Raw genomic sequence first — 17,391 nt, 5'->3', positions numbered from 1 at the left:
GCCGCGAACCATGTCCAGCCCTCTGAATGAGACAGCCCAACACAAGGCTTTAGGTGAGGAATAAAGCAGCATCCCATAGCTTCCCATTTCCTCAGACAAAGAAATGCAAGGTGAGCTTCCTCGCTGGCAAGCCATGGACGCTCTGCAAAGAACAAAGCTTCAGACAAGAAGCAAGACAACCGCAGAGCACATTTAATAATTGGACATGAGTGCTTTGTCAACACCTTATAGGAAGAATAAACCCACGCCTAGCTTTAGGTGTTATCACAGGCTGCAATTAGGGGGGCTGAAGAAACCAAGAAGCCTCTTTGGCTGCTCTTTAAGAACCACTAGTATTCGTGGGAGAAAAGCCTGACAGATTTTTAACCAAGCACCGCCCAAATCCTGCAGCAACACACTGAGATGCCATCCCCTATTCACACATACAGTTCAGACATACCTTTGTCTCACATACACTCATTACGCGCACACACAGAAAGCTATGCAAAGAATCGTCTTTCTCTTAAAAGGAGTGGGAGGGAGGGAGAGAGAGAAACATGCACACCTCTTTCACATCACATACAGCCAGATACGTACACACACACACCCCTATTATACAGGCAGGTACATGCACACATACACACACACCCCCTCTCTCTCTCACATAAATACAGCTTCCACTCACACTACTCAAGTGCCACACACAACCCACCCATACAGCTATACATTCCCTCCTCTCATGAAGGTCCCCTGTAATGCATGTGAATAAGCTAAATGTAAACAGCTGTGAAACTACACACGGGAGACCAACCAGTGTGTAAAAGCAGGTAAAGAATAAAGCACCTCAGTAAAAAGAAATGGCAAAAAGCCCTAACGGTAGAGTTATTACAAAGGTAATTAGACCAAATAACCAAAGCCCAGTAGAGAACTGGACAAAATGAGCAGCATCCATAATATTTCCGGTGTTGGAATTGCTGAAATGTGCCAAAGACTCACAAGAGAAAAGGTACCATTAAGAGAGCAAATCCCCTCATACTCAATACATCAAAGGGAAATCAATTCCCAGATGTGTACTGAAACATCCATATCTGTCGGGGGGAGAGGGAGGAGGTATTGTGTAAAATGTGCAGCTCAATATATTAACAGGACTTAACAGGGGAGAGATAGCTCTGAGGAGAGGCAAGTGGCAAATATCCAGCCAGTTCCCAATTAGAGATGTTTACTTTGGCCGCACACAGGTCACAAAATTCAAGAGAAAAACAAAAGAGCAGCAGCTGCAATGGATGAAAACAAATGCAGAGACATGCAGAGAATGAGAGGGAATAGCACAGTTGCCACAAATGTGAGGTGACTACATTAGCTTTGTATATATGCACCAGTCGATTGATGCTGAAATCTGACATGAAAGCAGATAAACTATTCTTTAATTGTTAAGGGAGGGTTTTTGGTTTTTTTTTTTTTTGGTGTGGGGGGAAGCTTAAGCCCTAGTAAAATCTCTTTGATCTACAGATGAAGAAAAAACACTTGCTGACACTCATTTGTTCAGGTAAACTGCACTGAATTTCAAACGTTGCAGCTTACTTTAAAGATTGCTATTTCAAAGGGGTCCTGAGCAGAGGCAGATAGAGGATCCAGGAGACACATTGCTGGAAGATACTAGGTGAAATACTTAGCTGATAAAGACTGATAGTATCTATCATCTGATGGCTAAGCTGTGTGAAATTAGTTGGTCTCTGGTTCCAAGTAGTTCACAATGAAATGCCATCCCTATCATCATCCTGCTTAGAAGTCTCAGTGGGTCCAAAGACTGGATAGGCCATGATGGCCTCTCTAGATTGGTGATAGGATTCATGATTTTGGATTGGAGCACCTCACCCACATTAATCAGTTTATCCCTCCACAATAGCCCTGTCAGGTAGGGAAGTGTTATCATCAGAGTAGATCCCTAAGATTAGGCTTCTAGGGAAATTCACAGCCATACACCATCCTTCCTAATAGGACCAGCGTCTCCCAATGTCTTTCCACTATAACTTCAGGGAACAATAAAATAAAAAAGATCCTATTTATCATGCTATTCTCCCTATTAATAATAATAAATAATAATAATTTTTAAAAAACAAATCCACACAGAAACTCACTCTCAGCAAAAAATGCCTCTAACCCAAACTCCTTTCACCAACTGTCAATATCACTGACTTGGCTTTTGCAAAGCATCCCTTTTAGCCTGAGCATTTATCTGCTATTTCCTTCCCTCCATCTGTCCTCATTGCTGGCTGGCATCTTTATTCTGCTGAGAAGTGCCAGCGCCAGAGCTTTAATGATCACCTTAGCACTTGGAACAACAACAAAATAAGAATAAATGCAGCGCTGACAACAAGACAGTGCCCTATTGCTACAATGTTTTGGGCTTATTTATTTATTTTTTGGCATCCTGAATGGAAAGTTTTTATGTCGTTTTCTTGTTCTATCATCTCTGGCTGCCTGGCTGTATCTACTTTCCTTTGCTTCATTTAAGCTTCCATTTTTTTGGAATGACATCTTTCTGGATTTGATCATGTCCTAGCATTTTGGCTGTGTTTTGCAGAGACCTCTGGACGTGTTTCAATTAGTGTTTCAATTGTGAAGTTTTTCAGAATTTTCATTTTACAAGAAATTTCAAAATTTTGACTTTTCATTCCGATTGAGGATGTAAAGACATTTTGAAATATCAGCATTTCCCCTGGAATGGAAATTCCAAGTTTTGAGCAGTTCTACTTAGAGCTTTGCCAAACTTCAACCATTTGGCCTGAAAATTTCCATGCCCGGTGTCTGCCTTAGGCTGCCTATATCTGAAAATTTTCAGCCAAAACAGTTCAGCTATTTCTGAGAACAAGGCAAGGGAAAATACACTCTTTTCCCCCTGTTAAGAAAATGTGGTGACCTTTTCTTTGAGAAGCTCTAGCGCCTCCTTGTTTTGATGCAAAGGTTTGAAATTTGGTGTGTGGGAGGCTGTCCTTTGGGTCAAGGAACAACCACAAGGAACGTAAATTTACTGAAAGAGTAATAAAAAATTCTTCTCTCCCTGAGTGCAATGTGAGCACAGATTGTAGGCATACACATTATAAAGCAGACACGTGCACATCACTTCTGTGCTCTTTCCATATATCATCATCTGTGCATACAAACTAATGCATCACTTCAAAAGTATGACGCCTTTCTTTCTTTTCCCAATGTTACTTTAGTTACTGAATATACCAAGTTTAAAGTTTCATCCTGCAGCTGTTTTGGTGCTTTTTACACACACAAACACATCTTAAATTTTTAAGAACAGGAAAGAGGGTAAAAGGATAGGCCATCTACTCAGAAATAAAAGGAAAAAGCACAGTTAGGATTTAGGAATTTTTGTCCAGCTGGAAGACACGAAAACTATGCACAAGCTGCAGCCAGTTACAAAATAATGAATACAAATACCTACTTTTCATGGGAAGCTCTCAAAGTGCTTTACAAAGGAAGTCAGTATCATTATTCTCATTTTACAGTCAGTAAAACAGTCAAAGAGAGGGAAGTGACTTACCTAAAGTCACTCAGCAGGACCATGGCACAACGGGGAAGAGAACCCAGTTCTCCAGACTGTCAGTCCAACTTTAAAGCTACAGCCACTTCCTGTTGCCAAATATAGTGAGACAATCCCCAGAAAGGCATGTTTAGTAAAACAGTTCCTATAAAAGGGCAACCATACAATAGGAACTACACAGTCATACAAGAAGGTGGAGTCCCTGCAAATCACAACTATCTCATAGAGGTATCTTCTCGCTATTTTATATACCTGAGTAACAGCTGTACTTTGACTACACTTTTGGGCTATGATTGAGTATGAGAAACCAGATTAATCTCTGGTGTAATTCCACTGACTTCCATCAAGTTTATGCTGTATATATACTAAGGATGAAACTGGCCTGTGAAATTTCAGAACAAATCCAGCTTTTTTGCTTAAGAAAAGGTCCATGCAAATTACAGGGTTAGAATGAAAAAGCATTCTCAGCCTCATCTATAGGGTTCATGGAATGCAAATTGTAATACATTTAATTATGAATATTTGATTGTCAGTTCCAATGTGCTTAGTGCTATGCTGGAAACAGTCCTTGCCTTAGACAACACAGAAGAACAAGATATATTGGGAGATCTAAAGCAGAAGGGGTTATTTTTTCCTTTCTCCCACGCTAATATTCTCTGTTGTTCTGTTTGTAGGCCTCACAGAAGCACTGTGACTTTAGAAGGGATTTGCAGGAGTAGAAGGTGGGGTCCCAGTACCCAAGTGGAACTAGATCTCTTTTTCTAAGAATTGTGTGGGCTGAATTGAGCTAGAACTGGCTTTCTCCCTGAAATCTCTGGACAGGCATCACGCACATTCTCCTCACTTCTGAAATCCCCGGTGATGTAGCTTGGAAGTGCGATAAGCCCCTGAGCCATTCCAGCAGGCAGCTGTTTCTGTGAGCCATCTTGTTGTTAACAATGATCTCATCAACTGCTAAAAGCCCACACAATTTTTCCACTGCTCCCTAAATTGGCTTATTTTCATTATTGTTTCCATGTCCTGACTGCATTCGACTCAGCGCGGCTTTTAATGTTACCAACCAAGTGTATAATTTCTGACAATGCAGCAGCCTCTATGCACTGCAAGGAAACAGTCAGTGATTAACACACCTTTATCAAAACCAGTCATGAGAAATGTCAGTTTTCTTATGAATCAAACGCTGAGGAAAAGAATGACTTTCCGGAACCAGGGTAACAAAGGAGCATGGATATGATATGGCTCATTGTGGGGCTTTGATCTTTGTCATGAACTATAGGCTGTGTAGTATACGAGAAACACTGAAGTTGTCAGGATATCATTGCTTGTGTCTGTAAATCACTGTTAGGCCTATCTGTCGCTCTAATGATATGGTCCTCGTTGCTGTAATATCGGAGAGGCTTGCAGTCATAAATGGATTTTCTCCCCACAACACCCTTGTGAGTCAGGGAAGTTCTATCCCTATTTTATAGGCGGGGCACTGAGCTACAGGGTAGATTAAGTGAGTTGCCCAAGGTCACAAAGGAAGGCTGTGGCTAAGCTAGGATTTCCTTTAGGATGTACCTTTAGGACTCAAGATACACAGCAAAAGCGATGCAAGACAGTCTACCCAGGCTAGCTTGAATCCAGCTAGTGTGGATAAGAATAGCAGTGAAGAGAGTGCAGCATGCACTTTTAGAACAGGTAGTAAAAGCACCACATGGACCCTTGGCATGGGTCACCAGCCCTTTCTGAAGGCCATGCAGAGCTGTCCTCACTGCTATTGTTACTTATGCTAGCTGGATTCAGATTAGCTCAGGTAGACTATCCTATGCACAACTTTTGCTGTGAAAACATATCCTTAGTTTGGTACCTTATTGATGACTGACCAAGCAGCAGCAACTTTCAAAGGAATGTAGTTGCTCTCATGATGTTGAAATCTCACAATGCATAGGGTACATGGAGTAACATCCAGAGACCATGTCTCCTGGCATGTACATGAGATGTATATAAATGTGGTTGCCAGTTAGGGCGAACAAAGTTGATGAAGTGTTTTTTCATGTGGCAGAATCAGAGGCACGGAGGAGGCAGACTCAGATCTCAATTAAACCGATAAAAATCTAGTGTCTTCAGTGGAGTTACTGTGAATTTACAATCTTGTAAGTGAGATGGTATCAGAATCTGGCCAAGAGTGAGTGTGTAAAGTCTGGATTGAATGGGACTTTTGTCATAAAGAGCATCCAGGATGATAGGAGTAAGGAGGAGATCTAGAAGGACACCAACATAGTTTCCGAACTCCTTGGTAATCATGGAAGTACAGGAGAAGAGCCCAGTATGGGGGATGTGTGACAGGCTGTACCCTATGCTCACCATTTTTAAAAGAGTATGATCAATTTTGTACAAAGTATGCCTTGTGAAGTATCATTTGAAAACTCATAATCTGCTGAACATTAGTGTCCTGGTAAAATATGTGTGGCAACATTGCATGTAAAGTTATACATTTCTACTATATAACATTCCTATATCATGTTCCAAGTTTGAGGAAAGCAGGACCAAAACAGTTTTTCAGAGACAAAGGGCAGGTCTATACTAGAAGTGCTACAACGACACAGCTGTAGCATGTCTGGTGAAGACTCTCTATGCCGATGGGAGAGCACTATCCCATCGGCATAGTTACTGGAGCCAGAAGCTATGTGTGCACAGTGTAGACAGCACTTAGGTCACTGTAAATTGCATTGCTCAAGGGGTGTCTTTTTCACACGATGTAAGTTAGATCGACTTAAGCGGTAGTGTAGACCTGCCCAAAGACACACTGGCACCCCAGCCAGGTATCACCATAATCAGATGAACTATTATAGACTATCACTTAGTTAAATGGCCATTGTGTAGCAGGAAGAAGGGTGTGGGTGAGAACTTTACATATTGACAATGGAACAGCTGGGAGTGTCTGTGTAAACTGACTGCCTATTGCCTGAACCGCAACTGGAAATAATCCTCAAAGAGGGGGAGAATGGTATAAAAATGGAGGACATACACACACAACATAAATTGCCTCTTGAACAAGCTCCTCTTGACCTGCTGACTAAACAGGGAAGAATTGGTAGGGGAAGTAGAAGCGGATGGAAACCTGGCAGCAGTGACCATGAGATGGAACAGTTCAGGATCCTGACAAAGGGAAGGAAGGAGAGCAGCAGAATACGGACCCTGGACTTCAGAAAAGCTGACTTTGACTGCCTCAGGGAACTGATGGACAGGATCCGTTGGGAGGCTAGTATGAGGGGGAAAGGAGTCCAGGAGAGCTCGCTGTATTTTAAAGAAACCTTATGGAGGGCACAGGAACAAACCATCTCAATATACAGAAAGGCTAGCAAATATAGCAGGCGCCCAGCTTGGCTTAACAGAGAAATCTTTGGTGAGCTTAAACACAAAAAGGAAATTTATAAGAAGTGGACGCTTGGATAGATGACTAGGGAGAATTATAAAAATATTGCTTGAGCATGCAGGAGTGAAATCAGGAAGGCCAAAGCACAATTGGAGTTTCAGCTAGAAAGGGTTATGAGAGGCAACAAGATGGGTTTCTACAGGTATATTAACAACAACAAGAAGGTCAGGGAAAGTGTGGGCCCCTTACTGAATGGGGGAAGCAACCTAGTGACAGATGATGTGGAAAAAGCTGAAGTACTAAATGGTTTTTCTGCTTCTGTCTTCACAGACAAGGTCAGCTCACAGACTACTGCATGGGCAGCACAGTATGGGGAGGAGGTGAGCAGCCCTCAGTGCTGAAAGAACAGGCTCAGGACTATTTAGAAAAGCTGGACATGCACAAATCCATGTGGCTGGATGCAATGCTGAAGGAGTTGGCTGATGTGATTGCAGAGCCATTAGCCATTATCTTTGAAAACTCGTAGTGATCAGGAGAGGTCCCGGGGGGTTGGAAAAAGGCAAATATAGTTCCCTTCTTTAAAAGGGAAGAAGGAGGATCTGGGGAACTACAGACTAGTCAGCCTCACTTCAGTCCCTGGAAAAATCATGAAGCAGGTGCTCAAGAAATCCATTTTGAAACACTTGGAGGAGAAGAAAGTGATCAGGAACAGTCAGCATGGATTCACGAAGGACAAGTCATGCCTGACCAACCTGATTGCCTTCTATGATGAGATGACTGGTTCTGTGGATGTGGGGAAAATGGTGGACATGATATACCTTGACTTTAAGAAGGCTTTTGATACAGTCTCCCACAGTATTCTTGCCAGCAAGTTAAAGAAGTATGGGTTGGATGAATGGAGTATAAGGTGGATAGAAAGCTGGCTAGATCATCAGGCTCAACAGGTAGTGATCAACAGCTCGATGTCTTGTTGGCAGTTGGTATCAAGCGGCATGCCCGAGGGGTCGATGCTGAGGCCGGTTTTTTCAACATCTTCATTAATGATCTGAAGGATGGGGTGGATTACATCTTCAGCTTGTTTGCAGATGACATGAAGCTGGGGGCAGTGGTAGATATGCTGGAGGGTCAGAATAGGATACAGATTGACCTAGACAAATTGGAGGACTGGGCCAAAAGAATTCTGATGAGGTTCAACAAGGAGAAATGCAGAGTCCTGCACTTAGGACGGAAGAATCCCATGCACTGCTACAGACTGGGGACAGACTTGCTAAGCAGCAGTTCTGTAGAAAAGGACCTGGGAGTTACAGTGAACAAGAAGCTGGATATGAGTGAACGGTGTGCCCTTGTTGCCATGAAGGCTAATGGCATATTGGGCTGAATTAGTAGGAGCATCTCCAGGTTGGAGACTTAAGGGGACACAGCTATTCTGCAGTCAGATTGTACCCTGGGGAAAGTCAAAGTCAGAAGAATCCTGATGGCAAGAGTTAAGAAGCTGAGGGTTCAGTCAGTATCAGGCTGGACAGCGACAGAAATAGGGAAGAAAGCTTCTTGTGAAAAGTCCAAGTGAGGTTAAGGTAAAAGAAAGTGAGAAAGGATGATGATGTGCTTTATTTAGTAATAATCACATTGATAAATGCATTACTGGAAGGTCCTCAGATGCTATGGTGTTGAGTGAGTTATAAGAACCTAACTAGAACAGAGAATTTAAAGTCAGATTTACAAATCACTAGAGAATTGCAGGGGCAAAGGTGGAAAAGACCTCCTAGACCTACAGTCCTTTTCACATTTTAAATGGCCCATGCTTGGTTAAGATATATTTGCACCTGATTTTCATCCCCAAATTGGGTGTACAATTGAGTGCTTATTTTGCATGCGCAGACCTGCACACTCCACAGTGTTGGCATCTTGTGTAACGTGTATTTCCCAAGCTGTACATATATGCAAATCCCTCACTTGCATGCTGGTCCATGTGCAAAATAGCCTGAGAACGGAAGCCCCTATAGCTTTAGGCGACTGCAAGCTGTTATTTCTCTGCATATGTTAGGCCTTTTTGGGTTTGAAATATTGCAGAAAATCATTTAACACTCTCTATTTCTGAGCTCACCTTGTGAAAAGTCTGCATTGATTCCACCACAGAGAGAGAGAGAGAGAAAATTCAATATAAAATCCATTTCTACCACAGAACTCTGTTTCTGACACCCTTGTGATGATGTTTCACTTTTTCCTCTTCAGAAACTGCTGTCTCAGCTATGTACAAGCACCTTTTCTTTTTGTTAAACTTCTGGGGCCCTTTTCTCCCACTCAGGTCAATGGGAGGTAATTGTATCCTGCAGAGAAGCAAATGGAGCTCTTCTGCACCCACACAGGTAGAGAGCCATTAACCACTAATGCCTGTTTAATCCCAGATGCTTAGAGATGGGTAGATGTCCAACTCGCACAACCTATTTGCAGCCGTTCAGATGGGGCCCCATCACTTCTGGACCTCAATAGGAAGATGGAAAGCAGAAATCCCTTGGGTTCTCCTTCCTCAGAACCTTTATTTGCCTGTGCAACCCTGGTTCCTCATGGATTTGAAGGCCAAGACATTGATGTGGCATGTCCCAGGACCAGACAATACAATTTTAGTGCCTAATCATGCAAGGTGCTGAGCAGCCTCAATACCCATTGATTTTCAGCAGCTGGCCCTGATTTTGTATTCCAAAATACTTTACAGAATTACACAACACAGAATTAGATAAAAAAATATTAGCTGGGAGAGGAAGAAATTAAGAGCTGCTGTAAAGGCAAAGTCAGCAGTAACTGTGCAGAAGACTGTAGGTGCTGCATGCCTGTACCTTTGGAAATAATTTGACCCTGGTGTTATCAGAATTATATAGCTATCAAGATGATAGGCTGCCATTTCCATCCTCTAGCCAGGGGAGCTATTACCCTGAACAAAGCTAGTGAGTACCAAGGTAAAAGGATCCACAAATATTTGGATTTAGAGCGCTATTGCTGCAGCAGAGTATTCTGAAACTTTGGTTTAAACAACCTGCACTATCTGGAAATTACTTTTTTCACCTTTCAGATTCATCTCTTAAGTGCAGCTTTCCCGCAGCAGACATTTGCTTTCAATTAAACACCGGATGTTTGTGTGCCTTCTTCACTAAGACCCTGAAAGACTCTTGTAGAACTTAGTTACTGCACAAAGCAACCTTATCTCAGTTTCCCGTGAGTCACCATGCAGTTCAGATGGGAGATATAAAGCAATTACAATCATTGTTACTGACTTCTGCTTTTTATTCTTCTGCTTTTATTGCTTTCTTTTTTCTAAAACAAAGTACACCACAAGCAAATAATGATCGCCCGACCTACTCTTTGTCATACCTTACTGACAGTAACAAACAGGATTTTTGGTAATGAGGGGACTGAATGACACCATGGATCAGGTAACTGGGTTTTGACAGTGCCTCACACCTTTATTTTGCCAGTTACAATCTAGCCCAACATAGCAATGAATAAAAGTTGTTACTTATCAGTGATTCTCATGCTATTTGTAAAGGGTGGTTACATGGAGAGAAGCGGGATGATAGTGATTAGGGCACTAGTCCAAGACTTGTGAGACCTCGGTTCAATTCCTTGCTCTACCAGACTTCCTGTGTGACCTTGGGCAAGTCAATTAGTGTCTCTTTGCCTCAAGATCACCATCTGTAATATGGGAATAATAGCACTGCCCTGCCTCACAGGAGGGGTGGGCAGTGAGTATAAATGCATTGAAGATTGTGAGGTGCTCAGATACTATGGTGACGAGGGCCACATAAGTACCAAAGGTAGATAGATACTAAAGAAGCACCCCAAACCACAATTGGTACTAGCTGTTCCTCCTTTTGGAACCTCAGCAATGATGCTAATGCCTAAATGGACAATTCCCTCTCACTCTTGAAGCTGTTCTCTCCAGGCCAAGTTGAGACAAAGTGGCAGGTGGGGCAGAGCTTTAGGAGCACAGACTGGGAAAGATGGCACTTCTGCTGCATGTGCTGTGGATAAGAGAAGACATTGAACCTTAAGGTTGTCAGTCCCACACCTTCAGCTCCATTGACTCCCCTAATCTCTTCTTAGAGCAGGGAATGTTGCTGGAGGTTCTCGGAGCAGTGTCTCCCACTGGATCCCTTGTTTTTTCCCTAAAGTCTCACTTTTGCTCCTGTTTTAAAATATATGTCTTCCACCATTTAATTGACCCTTGTGTCTTCAACTAAGGGGAAAATCATTGTTCTTTCTTTGTATAGAACCTGCTTCAAAGGCTTCTTTATCCTACAACAGCCTCAGCTCCACTCATCCCCTTCTCTTGGTCAATGGGTGCTGTCAGTGGGTCTCTGCTCAGTGTCTATCTTTGGCTCTTTTTTTATTTACTCAACCATTGGTCTTGCCCTTCATGAGTTGTCCCATGTAATTAGTTGAGCCCATTTCCTTTTTTGCTCCTCCCCTTCTTGGTGCATGGGCCACTGTTGCCTGTGTGAGAGGGCCACTTTGAGTCCATCCCATCATTGATGGTCACATAGGCCAGCACCCTTGACCCCACCAATTCCCTTGATCTCTTTCTGAAGTAATGGGGTTCTCTGATCAGTGTCCCCAACTGATATACTTTTGTTGTACTTTTTACCTCATCTCTTCCCCTACACTTTTCATTCACCTCTTGAAATCAGCTGACCTGCTTTCTTTTGGCCCCTTTTAAAGTCTGAAAACTGGCTGATAAATTATACATGTTGGGGTTCATGGTTTAGATTTCAGATTTTGCTGGCAAAGACCATGTCTCCAGGTGTGACAGGATGTATTAGCCTTTTTATTTGTCACAACGTAGTTTTCCAGCCCTCTAAAAGTTCTCTTCAGACTAAAGGAATTGGAGTCAAAACATTTTCCATTGTGTAAACGCTGTTTCCACTGCTAAGCTGTAATTCCCTGTGGCACACAAACAGTTAAATTTTAAACATTCAGAATAACTGTCTGGAAAAAAATAAAATGTCATCAGATTATAAGGCTAAGGGCCTGATTCCATAATGAGATTTTCTTGTTCCACATCAAAATAGCAAATAAGTAAATAAATTTTTGCTGTTATTTCTAATCTCAAAAAGCTATCGCTAATTCTCTCTGGGCTGGATTAATGTTCAAAATTAAAGTAGAGAAATAAGCTTTTCAGTAGTTCACACGGAGAGGTTCTGGCATATTTGAACAAGTCAAAGGGTTTCAAGATAGGAGGCCTTCTTCTTTTGAATATAATTGGCCAGCTTCATCCTGGTAAAACTTCATAGCTATAGTTATCAGTAAAATTATAGCAAAGACAAAGTTGATCCAAGGTCTTTATGGGTTTTTTATGTAAATGTCCTAACACTAGTGTTTCCCAAAGCCTCATTGCTGAATTGGCTGCATAATACCACTGTTCAACTAGGTGTCTAATTTTAAATACATAAACAATCTAGTTGATGTAATGAGATTACTCAGTTGCTCAAAGTTTGGCATGTACTTAAATACCTTACTGAATCAACACTGATAGGAAACAGGGCTAGAGTCACTGAGCTTTAATAGGGCATGGTCAAAACAAAGAGGAAAAAAATAAAAGGTTTCCTGAAACTGAGTTCAAAAAGGGGTTTCCCTTCTCCCAGGTCTCAGCATAGAAACTTTCAGCCAGAATAGTTAAAGCTTGACAGTCTCCTTACTTTCAATTGTGGTGCATGGTGCCACAGTACCCTAGAGCAACCAGCAGCAGCAACTGCAGGGAAAGTCCTACTAAGCACATGCATTCCCAGGATGGAGCATGCTCAGTCTCTCTGTGGGAATAGCACATGTGAAGCTGTGAAGGGATGAAGCATGCTCAGTGCAGATGGAATCTTCAGCGAATTTAGCTGCTGAACTCTAACAGTCTCTACTGAGCATGTGAAAACTGTAATTTTTCAAAGGCTCATAACTGGGCCACGTTTGGGCAGTTTTTCAAGGGAGCGGCAATGTCATATCCCTGACACCGGTGTAACTCCATGCCAAAGTTCATGTCGATGGTCCAAAGCATGGAGGCACTAGAGCTGCCCAACTAAACAATTTTAAGAGTTTTAACATTGACAAAACAATGTATCCCCCAGCCCCACCATCTCATTCTCAGAAATGGCTGAACAATTTTTACTTAAACTTTAAAAAATAAAATCAGGCACAGGTGGACACCCGCATGGAAAATTTCAGCCTCAGTGGTAAAACATTGGCAAAGCTATAGGCAACTGAAAATGGGGCCGCTCCACCTCCTGAAATGCGTCTCTACTCTCATCAGGGGACACTAACACTACCATGGATGTTATTAGTTTACAGGTTGTTGGATGCTACAAAACTTCAATTAGCTCAGAAGAAGATGACATATTTTATTTATATTCTAGGCTTCATCATGGACCAGTCAATATATGCCAATGTTATTAGGTGCAAGGTTTTGTAACGGTGAGATGTACTCCTGAATCTCCTTGAGTTTTAATGCTCATTGACTTAGACAGGCAATCAATAGCTGTTTCTCAGAAGGCCTGTAGATATTGACTTTGGTCTCCAAAAGACTTTATCAAGAGTCGTTTGGGGGATACTTTCACTTCCAATTAAATTGTGGACCATTAAATCTCTTTAGCAAAAGAGTGGAACTAATATTAGATGCCCATGTGCCTTTTGAATTTTTAAATAGAACACAATGCTTATGGTTGGGGACAAGGATTCTATCAGGTTCCTGGGTTATTCCTTTTCTTTAGCACATTATTTTAATTCTTACATATTTTCCTGTAGATAGAGCACATTCTGAAGCTAAAGGATTCTCTCTGTTTCACAAATTATAAGAGCATATACTATGTAAGGGGGCTGGATCAATTGGCATCTGCAGGTTCAAAAAAAAAAAATGGCACTGCACTTGGTCATCTTGACATCTGCCTCCTGATTCCCCTCCCCCCCCCTTGACTATTGTGTAGGTATAGGTTGAGATGGTAAATGTAGATAAGAAAAAAAAAACTATATTCTAATGATTGGCTATTCTGTGTTATGTGTTACCTTGTGTGCAATTGTGTCTCTTTAGATTTGATTTCAATAAACAGTAGATGTTACCAACAGTGGCTACAAATTTAAGAGAAATGGGCTGAAGCTGCAAGACTCAGATTGGCTGGTAATACCCAATAAAATGGAATTTGAGAGGCTAGTAATATTACCTCAAAATTACTCTCTGGGATTGCACTATGCCATACTTGACCACATGCCCAATTAAGGCATGTGACAAGAGCCAGAGCTTCACCCTACTTATATAAAATGGAGCAACCTGCAGCCACCCTCATCCTTTAATATACAGAAATGGAGTGTGTAGGCTTCTGCTGGGATCAAGAAGGAACATAGTATGCTAGACTCTTTGGTCTCCATGGGCCACAAACTCTTTAAAAAGATAAGGGCAGCCAAGGTAACACTGCAGAGCTCAAGGAATCAGATTTGCTACATAGACCATATTTGGGCCACCCTGCTCAAGAGATGCAGTGCACTAGGGATAGGGCATGAGAATAATTGAATCATAGAACTGGAAGGGACCTCCATAAGTCATCTAGTCCAGTCCCCTGCACTCAAGGCAGGACTAAGTAATAACTAAACCATTCCTGACAGGTGTTTGTCTAACCTGTTCTTAAAAACCTTCAATGATGGAGGTTCCACAACCTCCATAGGCAATTTGTTCCACTGCTTAACTACCCTGACAGTTCGAAAGTTTTTCCTAATGTCCAACCTAAACCATTCTTGCTGCAATTTAAGTCCACTACTCCTTGTCCTATCCTCAGACATTAAATAAGAACAATTTTCATCCCACTCCTTGTAACAACCTTTTATGTACTTGAAAATTGTTATCATGCCCTCCCTCCCTCCCCACAGGTCTTCTCTTCTCCAGAAGAAACAAACCCAATTTTTTCAAGAACACCATGGTATTATATATAATAAAATTCTTAGACAGCAAACAGGAAACATGTAATACACACACACACCATATGAATGGAGACAAATGTAATTTATCTTGATCTATCACCCTGATATCAGTTTCTCTAGCATTTGTATTTTATAGAGTTTTCCTTTATCAGTGGTTGTCTAGCCCTGTTTCCTATCTATTTCTATTCCCTGATTCCATTGCTGCCTGTTCCATTCCAGTGGACTCACTGCTGGAGTGCCCCTCATGGCTGGGTGTGGTATAGCAGGCCCTCTCTTCTTTAATGTCCTCTGCCAACAGTTGTTTTGGTCCTGTGGCAGTCTGCTTCCTCTTCTGACTCAGCCTTCTGACCAGCTCATGATTTATTTCTACCACTTCCAAGGAAACAAAAGTCCAGTTAAGTGTACATTTATAATGCAATTAGATGCCCGCAGCTGACCATGAGCTGACTCAGGCTTGCAGAGCTCAGAGCTGCTGGGCTATTTAATTGTGGTATAGAGGCTAGGTCCAGACTGCAGCCTGAGCCCTAGGATCTTCCCGCCTCCCAGGGTCCAAGAGCCCCGGCTTCTCCACAAGCCCAAACGTTTCCACCACAATTTAAACAGCCCCTTAGTCCGAGCCCAAGTCAGTTGGCACGGGCCAGCAGCAGGTTCCTAACTGCAGTGTAGACATACTCTCAAAGTCCAAAAACATCCCAGTACAAGTGATCCTTCTGTCTCCTTTTCCTCAGCACATCCCTGACAGTCCGTCTTCTGCCTGGGCTCATTAGTCCGTCTGTCACTCTTTTGTTCAGTCCTTCTTCATGCATGTTAGGGGAACCCAGGCCCACACTCTGCTCAGGATCCTGTCCCAGGGATCCTGTATTAAGCTTCTAAGTCTGTTCCCTCAGACATGCTGCTGTTTTCCTGGGCCACTTCCTACCACCAAGCTCCTTGTGCCGCTTCCCTGCAGCCTGTGCTTAACACAGCCTCTGCTCTGGTTCCCAGGCCTCTGGCTTCTCCCTGAGTCCTCCCTGCACCTCCTTTCTCTGCTGGAACACCAACCCTTCAGGACTGCCTCTCTGTGTCTTCCCTCCTTTCCAAGGCTCACCAGAGAGATTAGTTTCCTCCCACTTGCCTTCTTCAGTTTGCCTTCCCCATTCACTTCCCAGAGACAGGAAACTTCCTACTGCCTCTCTGCTGGGCTTGCCCTACAGTTTTCACTTCCTTCTCTTATGAAGAAGATCCAGCTCCTCCCCAGCTAGATTTAATAACAAGTCAAACTTGACACACCCTCCAGGGGCAGCAAGCTTGACTAATGGAGCTCACAGACACCTGTTAACTTGTGTTCACCTGGGTGTAGCAGACACCCCACAACACTGCCATTGGTTATCCATTCCACACATTAATTTCCCTCAGCATCCAGAGGTCACAAACTCCCTTAGCTCTATAAATTCATTCTTCACCTCACTTCTGTCTGTCTTATTTTTCAGCCTGTGACCCTCTCAAATAGTTTTGTGACATTCACTTTCTGTGTAACCTCTCAGAAATGTTGTACCTTGCAGTGGTGTCGTCTCTTCTCCAATGAGTGCAAGTCTCTTCCTCCCCCACTCTCTTCATAGCTTTAACTTCTGACAACCTCTAGCAGCTTTGCTACCCTATCTGTACCGCATCCAGTTTTTCAGTCTTCTCCCTGTAACAGGCAGACACCAGAGAACAAAGACAGTTCAAAGCAGGACTGTGAGAAAGCAAATATGGCTCAGACTGTGCAGTTCACTTTCTCTCTCTCTCTGTGTCTACAAGAAAACAATTAGTTGTCACATATGGGTGGTGAACCTGGCTGGGTGTAACAAAATGCAGCACAAACAGGTGAAATTTAAACGTGTCTTTATTAGGGTTAGTATGTGCTCTTGTTATAGTGCTCTGGCCTTTCCACCAAAGCTCCTTCCGCACGCTCAGAGCTCCTTATTTACGTGCACCTGCCTATTCATTAACACCTCAATGGGTATGTCTACACTGCAGCTTGGAGGTGTGATTCTCAGCACAGGTAGACAGACTCGAGCTAGCACACTAAAAATAACAGTGTGGATATTGTGCCAAGGGCCTGAATCCCAGCCCACATGACCCTCTGGGTCTGGGCGCCTAGTCCAAGCCACCACTCATGCCGCAATGTCCACACTGCTATTTTTAGTGTGCTAGCTCGAACTAAGCTAGCACAATTCAGTCCTCGGACGCTGGGAACCATACCTCCTCACTGCACACCCAGTAAGCCTTTCTTTACTGGAAAGGAAAGCCACCTTGCTGTGGCTTTCCACCAGATCACTGCATTTCAGCTATTAGCTCTCCACATTACAACTGCCAACAGCCATTGTCTTTCTCTCATATTTGTTTCTTGTGCAGAAAGAGTGAAAGTTGCATTTTCAGGCTGTCTGACAAATAAAGGAAGAACATTATGTTCTCAAGAGAATGAAAGACCAAAATGTACTTCTCATTCAAAGATCATCTGTGTTATATCTCCTCATAGCCCTGACCCTTAGCGGAGAGGTAGGTGGAATTCTTCTAATTAAAGAAGCAATATCTA

At 42.7% G+C, this 17,391-nt stretch overlaps 1 long non-coding RNA gene across 1 annotated transcript; it reads right to left on the bottom strand.

Annotated features, from left to right (window-relative positions):
- Positions 1-14,897: 14,897 nt before the first annotated feature.
- Positions 14,898-16,034, bottom strand: LOC137164477 (uncharacterized). Its single transcript, XR_010923047.1, has 2 exons — positions 15,922-16,034; positions 14,898-15,206 (listed from the first exon to the last, which is right to left on the bottom strand). It is a non-coding gene; the product is annotated as an uncharacterized lncRNA (long non-coding RNA).
- Positions 16,035-17,391: the final 1,357 nt, after the last annotated feature.

This window comes from Emydura macquarii, unplaced genomic scaffold (genome assembly GCF_026122565.2).
Source record: "Emydura macquarii macquarii isolate MOO-44397 ecotype Brisbane River unplaced genomic scaffold, CSIRO-AGI_Emac_v2 contig_2676, whole genome shotgun sequence".
In the NCBI taxonomy this organism is placed as follows: Eukaryota; Metazoa; Chordata; order Testudines; family Chelidae; genus Emydura; species Emydura macquarii.
This window is presented reverse-complemented; position numbering and strand designations above follow the sequence as displayed.